General features: G+C 40.7%; 1 protein-coding gene across 6 annotated transcripts in view; it reads left to right on the forward strand.

Annotated features, from left to right (window-relative positions):
- The window catches only part of BCAR3 (BCAR3 adaptor protein, NSP family member), a 193,659-nt gene that overhangs the window by 78,733 nt on the left and 101,775 nt on the right, over positions 1-13,151 (forward strand). The window contains exon 1 of one of the 6 annotated variants that reach the window (XM_078391782.1): positions 8,343-8,598. The exons of 4 other annotated variants lie outside the window; for them this stretch is intronic. The gene's annotated coding sequence lies outside the window, so the exon portion shown is untranslated. Of the gene's footprint in view, positions 1-8,342; positions 8,599-13,151 lie in introns of those variants that run through there. One more of the 6 variants, XM_020788651.3, reaches the window with a different exon arrangement.

A 13,151-nucleotide genomic window follows, 5' to 3' on the forward strand; every position in this document is an offset into this window, starting at 1 on the left:
TCCAGATGCTAAGAGACAGCAGCTGAGTGGTTGAGGAGAGAGCCTTGCACCCCTCGGCTAGCTTGCTGCCTTCAGTTGGGGGAGATGCCATATTGTTCATTGCCTCAGAGAACAATGCACTATTATTGGCTGTTTTTGTTATTTTGGTATTCTAAATTTGCACATTGATGTGAATGCTCAGGCATTTATGTTAGCTGAGGGTTTCTGTGTTGTTGGGATTTGTATGTGCAACTTTGCCTTCTAAAGGAATGTATGTTTTGTCTTAAGCTATTTTCCCTAGCCATGGATGGTGCCTCTCACTGCTAAATTTCTGCTGTGAATTAGATGAGATGCTTTGAAACTGTGTGATGCTTTTTTAATGCTTTTGTGTGACTCTCATGGAGTTGTAAATAAAGAGCTTTCACTGGTGCTGTTGAATGTCCAGCAATGAATGTCCTGGTATGCTCCTGTTGCCTAGGTGATTAGGCACCGGAGAGCCACACGGTCAGCTGATTATCAACTCTGATGAATTGGGAGCTCAGCTGTTCATCGGTGCTGAGTGCTCTTCAGAGAAATCCCCTCCCGGGAGCCTGGGAATCCCATTCTGGAAATGCTGGAGAGAGACTTTCCTATAGAACTAATAGAACTTAGGGCTGCCATTATAATTGAATATAGGCTGCCAAATCTGTATACATTCATTAAAGAAGAAAATATTTGGGTCTATAAAAAAGACAAAAGGGAAGCTCATAGTTGAACAAGTTGTGTTGTGTTTGTGTACAATAATGTAGTAGATATAAACTGAGACCAAGGAGTAGCTTGTTATGATGTCATAGGATAGACCCTCATATAACAGTTACAAAAAAACTACCTGTCTGTGCATGCACCCACATATATGAGATAGCATGGGTTTACTGAACAACCTTCTAAACAACTATTATATACACCTTTGTGATGTTAAAAGGAGTCTTAGCATATATCAGGAGTGCCTTGATGTTTACCTGCCCACAGACAGACTGGAGAGGCCTAGCAATTCCTTGAAACTTAAGCCAGCACCCTGAGAGTTTGTCCCCTATAATATATAACAGGCCAGTTGGCTTTTCTACATAGGGTGGAAAGGGACACAGTTTTTATCCTGGACTGCTTGGCCCTGTATAGTAATGGACTACTGTTAGGTTCAGTTTTTCCAGTTTTATTATTTCCTTTTTTGTTGTTCCTTTATGTTGGGGTAAGTATCTAATTGTTACATTTATTAACAGAAGCTTCTGATTAATGTGGATTTGATGTTTATAATGTTTCTGGTATAGAATTAGATACTGTCATTTGATCTGCTGATGTCTTTATTCTCATTTAATCTTCTGAAGTGTTGAATTGTTAAAATGCCGTTGTTAGATTTTGATTGTGTATAATAGCTCTTATGTTTAAATAGTTAAAGGCTTCATTCTTATAGTTAGACACAGTGAATCAATAGGACTTAGGTTAGTTGTAATTCATTAAAGTCAAAACATTTTTAACAGACTACAACTATTTATAATGTTCTAATGCTTTGATATTTAAATGCATTGCCTTATAAAACACGGGAATATGGTGTTTAATAAAATTCTGGATCTTTAGTGGAGGAAAGAGAGAAGGAAATTCAAGGCTAAAATAAATATGGTTGTTGTGGGTTTTTCAGGCTCTTTGGCCCGAAAAACACACAGCAACCATCAGATCCTAGCCGTGAAAGCCTTCGAGAATACTATAATAAATACTTCAGATTGTAGTCTGGAAAAGATTGAAGAAGGGGGAGTATCTGAGATGAATTAAATCTACTCTGTAATGATTTCATCTGTTTTTGTCATACCAGGAATTAGTGACTATGTTTATAAGAGCCTTACAGCAAGAGTCAACTGTCAGTGTCTTACTCATTCAAAACAACTTCCTTTACTGTTAATCTCTCCTCTTTGACAAAATTCATGATGAGACAGAGATCCAATAAAGTGGCTGTCCAGTGACGCTGATTGTCTCCAAGAGAAGACAGCAGAAAGAGTAATGATGAAATCAGTAAAAGTGGATGCATGCCACATACAGTATAGCTGTGATACTACTAAGGAAATGGCTTACCTAGCCAAGAAGATAATCATTCAGTCAATTAGTTAATCAGTCATTCAATCCATCCACCAATTACTTTCATACCAATAGCATTGGGCTGCATGTGAGCAAGATGATTGCTTCATTTAATGTATTGTTAGTCTCACATGATCTTTCCAGATGAGGTTTTCATTATTGTTGCTTTAAAATACATATATTGGATGATTTACTGTGTAGTCGCATTGCCTCATTCACGGAATTTTGTAGACGTTTAGACAGTTATATTGTAGTAGTCCCATGTTTTTCCATAATGTTTTTGCATCCAATTTTATTGCTAGAAAAAAAAAAGGAGACAGAAATGGTAGAATGCATGTGTAACTGTTTTTGTTTGCTTCTGAGTGGAGCATCAGTACCATTGTTTTTTGTATTTTTGCTTTAGCTTCTCCGGGCTGAAAATCCAACTCCCATGCCTGTTTAAGTGTGTGCCAGATCTAGCTGTATTTGAATGGGGTTTGCTTAGTTTACTCTGATACTGTTACTGTTTGGGTCCTATGAATTTTGTAAGACCTGGATACTCCATAGATGCTGATAATTCTATCTGCATAAATGTCCTTCAACCCAGTCATATAGATGTCTCTAGAAACATCTCTTTCTCTCTCTGTTTAAAGCTGTGTAGTCTCAGCAGAGGTCACTAAGCAAAACCCTCTGGCAACGTCTGCTGATTCTCATCCTGTACCTGTGGCTTAACTGGAAGATGAGGTGGCTAGAAAAGGTGGCAGAGGCCACATCTCCCCCCTAGAAAAGGTTCAAACGTGAAAGTGCAGAACCCTCCTACACAAGCATAGCAAAATAGGCTTCAGTTCACATAGATGTTAAATGTTAATGAATTGTACGGTGATGTAATTGCAAGGGACCTAAAGGGGAAAAACAAAAGCAAATTGACCCTACCTACTGATAACTTTGGCTTCATACTTCATTGGCCACTCTGCCTTGTGTAGCTTAGTGGGTACATGGATTCTTTGCTGGTTTTATCTCGAGTAGCATAAAGTGGGAGGCAGCAGGAAAATTATAGAAGAGAGCTGCCTCTTAAATGGTCTGTTCTGTGCCCTTTAAGCTGGTCTGCTGCCTTCAAGTAGAATGGAGGGTGTCTTCTTATCACAGTGAAGAAAAATCAAACTGTCCGTCCAGTCAGCTTTGTGGAACGAGAAGGGCTGCCATGTTGTTCTTTGGCTCAAGCCGCAAAGTGTCTGAAGTCAACACTGTTTTTGACATGTCGATATAACCCAGATCTGAGTGATACCATATTGTTTTCCTGAGTTAAATATTTAATTTGAATATAATCTCATGGGCTAGGAGCTCTCTATGTTATACCAGAGTGATCTCTAGTGTTATGTGTATGAAGACTGGAAGTGCAAAGATGCAGATATGGCTTTCAGCTGTAATATTACATCTGCAAATGAGAAAAAAATTGTTAGATGATGCTAATATAAAATACATTGTCTGTTTTATATAGCATTGAAAATGTTTCCACAGTCTGGACAAGTTCTAATTGACTGCTAATGGTTCTCTGCACAATTCTCTATTCACAGCTGCATAACACTGAGATATTCGAGACTCATAATGATCTCTTTCAGTCACAGAAATATCCAATTACTAACAAAAAAAATATGCATAAGCTTCAAACACGTTATTTCCTTGTGTACTTTTTGTTACTTTTTTCCTTTCTCAGCATGCTGAAATTTAAACTAAGGAAGTCCTCCATAAACCATAGTTTTCCCCCCAAAATAGTACAGTATGGTTGTTAGGTTCAGAACAAGGTACTGTAGATGTTAAATCAGTTTGAGACTGTGGTTTAATATTCTGTCTTATAGTTGACTTAATAAGCGTAATTTTCTGATTTGGAAACATTGGTTAATCATGAAATGCTGCCTGGATTAATCCTGACATGTGAAGAAAAGAGGAAGATTGATGTGTGCCATTTATAAATCCTTGACTCTTTTAAAATTTCTCCTCAGTACAACCATTGCGATTACCCAGTCTGTTTTAGCAAAATCATTGCAATAATAATTTGGTGTAATCCATAAACCTAGAATCAAAACTTAGACATACAGACAGCTGAATTAAAGTATAGGGATGTCCCCCAAAGCAGAGGAAAGGATTGCATTCACTGTCTCCTCAGTCATGGCCCACAGTATTCATAGCTTTTCAAGCCAGTTTCACCTGAGTATGAAAATCACACAAATGTCTTTCATGAAAGTACAAATATAATAAAATACGGTACATTAAACAATTAACATTTTGTTGCTATTTTTATAGCACCCCAAATCACCCTAAATCTACCTCACTCTGTTTAATGGTATGGCTGGCACTCCTATACAGTGGTAGTACAGGTTATCTTAACAGAAATGTTTGTTGCAGTAGCTTTCTCTGATAATGAGAGAGATGAAAAAGAAGACTAAAGTTATGAATTGATTGCAGTTTTGAAATGAAATGGTTCAAGAGAAAGGCTTTCCCCTTGTTTTTTTAAGCAGTACCAAAACTTGTGAACGGGTATTACTCATTGTTCCATTTAGAAAGATGCTTCACTGGGTAAGGGTGAATTACTACCAGTGCAGTAGCCGTAAAGCCCTTGGGCTCCTAGATTATGAAATTAGACAAAGGAGAGTAATGAGAGTAATACACGGAGAAAAGAAAGATTACAAAAGAGAACACAGCTGCAATATATTAACATGTAGGAAAGGTAAGGAACCCCTCTGAGGCAGCCACCAGTGTCTGGTAATTTAGAGAAGCTGGTAGTGAGAGAGCATAACCTTAATGAAAAAAAAGAGGAGCACATCTGGAAATACAAGGCATTTGAGATAATGAAGTGCATATGGAGAGCCAAAAGTGTAAAAAGAGATTATTGGTAGGAATTTGAAATACTTCCATAAATAGTGCATATGTTGTGTATTGTAGAATTGTAACAGGTGGAAAGTATAAGAAACAGCATGCACACATTTCACAAAGGTTTTAGGGCACTCGGATGAGCTAGAATGCAATTCGTATTTCTATGTGAATTTGGGTTTAATATGCACAATCTACTTCCTCTTTCATATAAGATGTTGTCTGGACACCTCAGTGCCTTGAAGCACAAGGTTTAGGATTTGGATTCTTCGCTTTGCCTCCTGTGAGAAAAGCTAGCTTGTGTAGTCTTGGGTAAGCTGCATGGCCCTAAAGTGCCCTCAGACTTCCAAATGCCTGTACTTGATACCTAGAGTAGCCTAAGAAGGGCCATCATGAGCCAGAATCAACTTGGCAACATGTTTTAAGAAAATTAGGGATGGGCACCCGTTGGGATCCAGAAACCAGTTTTCTACAGTCTTCAGCCATCACTGGCTGCTCTGCATGAGGAGATATGAGAGCCACAAAACCAGATGGGAGATATGTGTAGTCTACGGATAACATGTTGTTCACTAGTAATAATTATGTGTTGTCAAATCAATTTTGACTCATGGTGCTCCTCCCATTGTTTTCTAGGTATAAAAGTACTCTGAAGCGATTTACCAGCCATGCCTTCATGCAGGATCTTGCAGTTGCTCAGGGCCATATGAGGCATGTATCCCTGTCAGCCACATGTGCTCTGGATGATCTCAGGGGGCTCCTCTCCCAGAAAGCAGTGAGGATTTGCCTACCGGTGGATTATACGAGATCATGAGTGATTAAATGAGGGGAAGTGTCATGCAATTTGAGCCCCTGTATGTGTAGACAAAACTGTGTGAATCCTATGTAAATAGCGTTTGAATGTATCTGAGGCCATGTTATATGAAATATTCTTATCTGTCTCTCCTGTCTTGCAAATAAAGAAGGATTTTAGGTATTTGCCAACATTGTTGAAAAGGAACCCATTTCTGTGTCTGTTCTTATCTCTGTAAATGTTTCGTTAGGAGACTATACAAAATTATATAGTGTGTCTTCATGCATGTATAAAACAACAAAAGATGTTCATATGAAGCCTTATTGGCTGTGTTGCATGGGTGCTAAGATATAATTTAGTGTTATGCACATGAATCACAGGCTAATATGTTTTTTCTCTTCTCTGACATGGAGGAGTTTAAGTGCATTTATTTCCATTTTCTATTAACCATGGTTTTTGCTATGGCTAATGATGGATCTGCTTCTAAAATATAGCTTTATATTATATGCAAGCTGTTGTGTTTGTGGGTACCTAATGTGGTGCAGTGGGTAGAGTAATGCACTAGGACTCAGAATAACTGGGTCCGTTTCCCAGCTCTGCCATGGCGACTACTGGTAAAACCACTCCTTAAATATCTAACTTATCTTGAAAACCGCATTAGAGTTGCCTTAAGTCAGCTCTGACTTGATGGCACAAAACAGTGACAACAACTGTGCTTGTAAATTCCCTAAGCTATCCAGTTGTGAGGAGAAAGAGAAGCTTAAATGCTGGCACTTGTTTTCAGTTAATCATAGTTTACTATTATGTACTAACCCAGAACTACAATTAAATGTAGTTATGGTTTAGGGAAATAATCCAGGTTCATAAACACAGATTGAAGTTTGTTGGCTAGCCTAAATCATTGCTAACACTAACCACCATAGTTTGTCTTGATTAAACATAACTTTTTAGTTTAAATGGAAGCAAAGATTCCATTCTCTTTTTTGTACTGCATTTGAGGAAAGGGTTAAAAGGAAAGCTACAAACCTGAGGTTTCTTTGTTTAAGGCTTAACCATAGTTTAGTTTATATCCAAACCTAGATAAATTGTGTTTAGGCTTAACAATGCTTTATTGAAACAAATCAACTTCCAGAGGTGAGTTGAGCTTTCGCATTGCCTGAAGCAGCAAGCGCTGCTGCCACTTACGGCCTTCTCCCTATGGTTGTTGCCACGCTCCAGTGCCAGAGGGCAGGACACAGGGTTCTGTGAAGAACACACTTAAGCTACACAGAGTGGCCGTCTGCTGTCTATAGAATCAGCTAATCCACAAATGTCTGGCTCCGAAAGGTCCTCCCATCAATGGTAGTTGTCTATGCAGTGCTTCCCAAGCTTGGGTTCCCAGATGTCCTTGGACTGCAACTCCCAGAAATCCTGGCTAGCACAGCTAGTGATGAAGGCATATGGGAGTTTTAGTCCACGAGGACATGGGGATCCAAGGTTGGGAAGTGCTCATCTACATGAACAAGACACTCCCAGGGGTGGGATAGCAGTGAATTCTCCACTCCTGGCCCTGTGCTCTTTGAGGCAATCCTCTCTCTGCATCTAATGGGGGGGGGAACCTTTCCACTTTTCAACTGTGGCTGTTGATCCTGACTTTTCTTGTTAGTAGTTGTTAACCCTTGTTGAGACACAACAACAAATCACAGTTAACAGAAGTGGTTGGCAATTACTGTAGTTGTTTTCTAATAATAGTCACCTCTGAGAGCCAATGTGGTGCAGTGGACAGAGTTTTGGGTTATGGACGAGGAGGCCTGAGTTCAAATCCTTGCCTGGCTATGCAAATTCAGTGAGGTTAGCAATGATAAACCATTCCTTAAACACCTCACATAGCTGTAAAAAAATCTTTAAGGCTGAAATGACTTGACACACAACAATAACATCCCCAAATCTGCTTTTTGTTGACGTATCGCTTAAGTTTGTCTAATGGCAAAGGTGGCCCTACTTTGGGTTGTGGCTGTAATATAACCAATGGAGGTAGCCAGTATAGGGGTGGGTCACATGAATTGCCCTTTTCCTTAATCTAATGAGGGCGACCTTAAGCTTGTTTATTACTTTCAGTCACCTACTGTTTTAATTAAGCATGCTTATTTGCTGGTATGCGCCCCTTTGGCTGGCTGAGTGAATACCTTTTGGCATAAAAAAAAACCACACACACTGCGGTAAGAGAGTCTCTAGCTATCTAATAAGTGGGGTGCGGCGGGGGGGGGGAGCACTGCCACATCTCTTTGCCCTTCTCCTCATGATATTAGACTGGACTGCAGCCTAGCCTGAATTAGTCGAAAAACGCATAGATACTGTAATTATATATATATATTTTAAGGGAGGGGTGTAAGTTATCTCACCGGAGAGATAGAAGGAATGATATGAGGAACTGGAGGAAAGTTCTTTTAAAAAAAAGATCAAGGGCACAGGAGGTCAGGGGGTCTCTCCGCTCCCGCCTGAATGAGCCCGAGACGCAGGGGGTGGAGTGGGGCGGGGGAAGCAGTAAATAAATCACTCTCCGCGGACTGGTGCCCGCCTCACGGGGCTTGGCCTCTCCTCCCCGCCCTTCGCCGCTGCCTGCCTTTGCTGCGGGCAGCCCCCCCCCCCCCGGCGCACACTGGCTGCGAGCGCCAGTCTCGCAAGGACACCAGCCCGCGCGTCTGTGGGGAAAAAACCCAAATATTGTACGTTTCTTCACTCTTGGCCTCGCGAAGAGCTCGGCGGCGGCGGAGGAGAAGCGCCCGGGCAATGAGCGGCGCGCGGCGCTAAGTTCCTCTCGCTGCCAAGAGCGCGGCATTCCTGCGGCAAAGGCGCCGCCCCCCCCCGCCACCAGACCCAAGGGAGGGGGTGAGAAGAAGGTAAGCGAGGCGGCTTCTGGCTTGTTTGAACGTCTGAATTCCGGAGACAATTCGCTGGGGCATGAAAGGTTTTTCACAACGTCAGAAGCGGGTTACGCGTGGAGGAAAGTTCTTCGGAGGGGCCGAAACGAGGAGGATTCTCCTCCCCCCACCCCCACCCCCGGTAATTAAGAACTGCAGACTTCGGCCCATCTCGGCGTTCCTGATTTGGTGTTTTAAAATTTGACCAGAAGTTGTTACGGGATGGAAGGTGGCCTTGAGCCGTCTGAGTCCCTCCTGGCTGTGGTAACTCACAACAGCCCGATGGGTTTCAGAGGAGCGGATTCTCAAAGAGGGGCGCGCTCGGAGTTCCTGTTCTGTAGTTGCGAGGAACGACTGCTTTTGTTTGTAGTTTGCAGTAGTTACCGTTCAGAAATTATGCGGACGTTGAAGAATAATGTTCGGAGTAGAGGTGATTTCTATAGAAAGTCCGTCTTTCTTACCTGTCCGGGATTGTTCGAGGCAGGTTAATGAACTTGTTGTCGCTGCTTTTTTTGTGTGGTGCAATCCACGCTCACTTTCAAGTAAGCGTACATAAAATCGATCAGTCTTAACTTTCTCATCACAACTGGAACGAGAAAAAGGTGGAACTTCTTCAACTTTGTTAGTGCAGGTTGATAAGTCATATAACTCCATAAATCATATTACTGCTGATGAGTATGGTTTCTGGTACTGTATGTTTTTTTTTTACCTCTCCCCCGCCCCCTCCACACCAATTAACGTGAACACTGATGACCTGTGGAGCTTGGTTAAAATGTTGCCAGTCATCATTGGGAAACAGGTATACTCTTGAGCTCTGTGGTCCTTTTGCAAAGATCTGGAAGTTACCAGAAATATTTACCAGTAATACAGTATTTGCCAAGGGCTTTAGAATTAGAGAGGGTCATTGGTTTTCTGATGAAGTTTTTGGCCCATATTAGAATGACATGTCCAATATATCTTTTCTTTTGCTTTTGTTGTTATTGCTGCTGCTGTAAAGCTTGGTGTCTCGTACCATATAGCATGACAATATGTTGGCTAAAATTTTGTTGGCAGTTTAGGCTTACATAAGACAAATTGCATAAGTTTCAGCAGCCCGTCATTGACAAAGCGCTGGTTGCGTTCTTGGACACATGTCTGAATGGGTGATTTAACACATGTCCAAGAACGAAACGGGTACCTTTTAGAGGAGCAGCAATGTGCTACTGCAACTCACGTCGTTTCCATTTCATTAGCCTAGATCACTAATAAGATTCTGGCCATTATGTGGTATTATGTCCTCAACAGGTAGTAAAATATTCAAAACTGTCAGTTATTTCAGTCTTCACTAACATCTGCTATTGCTGCTGCTACATTATCCACATGATTAGCATCACATCCTGTTTTGTTGGGATTATCAGGAGGGTCAGAACATGTTGGTGATTTTAGATTACTGCAAAGGAGAGGACTAGGATGGTTGTTTGAGACCTACATTTGATCAAATTATTTTTAAAGAAATGATGTCACTTCTATGATTTATTAGTACAGAGTATTCCATACCATAATGATACTTGAATACGCACAATTTCAGCAATCACATTATCTTTCCTTGTCCCTTCATTCACTATTCCCCCATGTTGAAATTTAAATGGTCCTCCCTTAGGGGTAGGGAGATGGTTGGATAGCTCAGTGGTTTAAGTATCTGACTGTGGAGCCAGAGGTTGAGAGTTCGATTCTCCACAGTGCCTCCTGCAAGTAGATCCAGCCTCTGTGTCTGTGGGCAAGCTGTACAGTCCCAGGATGTTCCCAGAAGAAGGGAATGATAAACCACTTATGAGCACTCTCTACATAGAAAAGCCTTGACGGCATGCAATTAATATTATTATAGAAGGAGGGGCGTGTTCTTTTGTATTTCTTGTGCACTTTAGAGAATGTTATGATCGGTTTTTGAGGAATATTTTTGATTTGCTTTTTTAAATTGTCTTAATCTGTTGCATAGTAGTTTTAATGTATGGCAAATTCTATAACTGTGGTGCAGAAATATGATAAATGATTTAAATAAACAATAACAGAAATGTATAATATCACGACACTTGACCATTCTGTGGAAATAACAGCAATACCAGTTCTGTCATGTTTGTCATTATCATGCACCGTCTGCTCATCTTAAATTCTAAATTTCTGAAATGATTTCTGAGGTAACTACAAAAGATAAGCTATATATTTAAGTCACCTCTTAGGCATGTCACATTTTGTGTCTATGCCCTTTTTATCTTTGTTGTGATTAATTAGGCTAAAATTACCTTTGGATTTGGAAGAAGTTAGTAATGGAGAGGTTTGCTTGATTAATTGCTAGCCATTGTGTGTGTTATAAAAGTCTATTAAAATCAACAATTCCTTACCATGATAGTTTCGATGTGGTGGAATTTCCACATTAACCATTCTGGCTGATTTCCTCGGTGCAGACACAATTGTCATGGATGTCTGAATATACAAAGCATTCCTCCATGAAGTAAGAGTTGTTGGAAATGTACTTTAAAATCATTGATTTATTGCTATTGTTAGGAACCTACCCTACATGTTTGTACTGTGTTGTACCCACCCAAATAGTCTTCTTATCAAATGACCAAGGTAGCTTTGGCAGTGTTTTGGATAAAGCTCAGATTGGAAGCAGGGGGTTGGAACGGGACAGGCTTCTCAGCTAATCTGCTGGGAAGGTTAGTAAAGAAAGGGAGAAGTGACTTGCCTTGTAGGTCTGCTGACAATATTGTTCTCTTGCTTTGTTTGGTCAGAGAATGAATAGCTGGGTTCTGTTTGTCCCTGAGAGAAGAGGAGCCGCTACTGCTCTGGACATGATGACTCACCCTGAACTCTCAGTTTGTGAAGAACTGATGTGAATCTTAAACTGCCAGACATCAGAAAAAGACTGTGGAGCCAGTGTGAGCTATTGATATTTAAAGAAATCCCTCAGGAGAGAGAGGGAAAATGGGATTAGGCTTAATTTACAACTGTTCCAAAGCCGAAAACAAAAGCAAAGCTTAATTTTGTACTATAGTTCACATGATGTAAGGAACACATTCGGTATTTATCTAATCTTTGGTACAGTGCTGGTGTGAGGAGAATAAACAGGAATTAACACACAGTGTGCATCAACCTGAATTTTGGAGAATGGACAAGATGGGGAAAAAAGTCAAGCCTAGTTCAGCCAATGTTAAGCATGTGTTAAAGTGCATATGATCCAGCAGGTGACTTTTGTGTACATCTGCTGCTCTCTCTTTAAAATCATTTTTGTTATATGGTGTCCTGTGCACATTCCAAAACTAGCTGCATGGTTCTGTAATTCTAATAGGACAAGTTAATTAAAACATGGTTGAACGTGTCAATAAACCACACGGGGTAGATTCACTCTTTCACCCTTTTCTCCCCTGCTTCCTCCCCCCAAAGTCCATTATTTCAAAAGGTTTATTTAGGTTTACTCAGTCAGTTGTCTAGGAAAGTTCACATGTGTATCCATGTCAGCTCCTCAAAATAATGGTAACTGAATGTTAGGAGAACAATGGATGGACTTGTCATGCAGAAAATAAGAAGGAAGTTCATCTTCACTTTTCTTATTCCTTTTCTTCTTTTGCCGTTCTCTCATTTGATATGAGTTACCCACTCAACATGCCTTTGAAGTATATTTACTTGGAAGTAAAAGCAACAATTTTTATAGCATCTAAAAGACTAACCTACTTATTGTGGCACAGGTTTTAAGGGATCAAGGCAGGGCAGAATCTACACTGGAGGTCCTGTGGAATGAGGTGGAGGTGTGAGTACTGTACTCACTCTCCTTTCTCTTCCTGGAGTCTCTGCTGCTACGTTTTGCTTCTAATTTCCAGCCAGAAACCATGATAGGTTACCGTTAGAAATGTTTATACTTTGTTCTTAAAAGTAAAGGTTCTCCATGCACTTTCTTAACACTTTCTTAACAGAACTGTGCTCCAGGTCAAAGCCCTGCCTCCCAGGCACCCAGTGAGAGTCAACTGCTGGGGGAGGCAGGGCAGGGAAGCTAGTCTGCTGCCTTCGAGTGGGCCCCTGCCAGAGGAGGCAGGGCTTTGAAGCACTGAACACCAGCATGGACTGCCAAACCGGTAGTTCGTGCCCATGTCTAGTTGGCATCACTCCATCATTACTTTGTCAAATTGTCATGAATTATGAAAGCAGTTAGCTATTTGCTATCACACATTGAGTCAATATGGGCAATAGCAACTGCCTACACAAGCCTGTTAGCTTGCTGCAATTCACTGCTGAAAGTTATGCTGCTGGAGTTACGTACACTAGCTTGCATAACTAACAGGTTTCTGATGAGTGATTCAGTAGGACTAACAATAGGATTCTGACCATTGTCTAATTTGATCCAGAGTAAGCTCATGAAAGCTACTGTAAACTATTAAGATTTTGGGAGTTGTAGACTTTAAAAAGTAACTTTTCCAGGCTCAACTGTAAGGCATATTTTGGTTTTTGGTGCAGGAGATTAGTATAGCTATCCTTTTGAAATTTGCCTTTCCTTGATATAA

Source organism: Pogona vitticeps, chromosome 4, assembly GCF_051106095.1.
Source record: "Pogona vitticeps strain Pit_001003342236 chromosome 4, PviZW2.1, whole genome shotgun sequence".
NCBI lineage: Eukaryota > Metazoa > Chordata > Lepidosauria > Squamata > Agamidae > Pogona > Pogona vitticeps.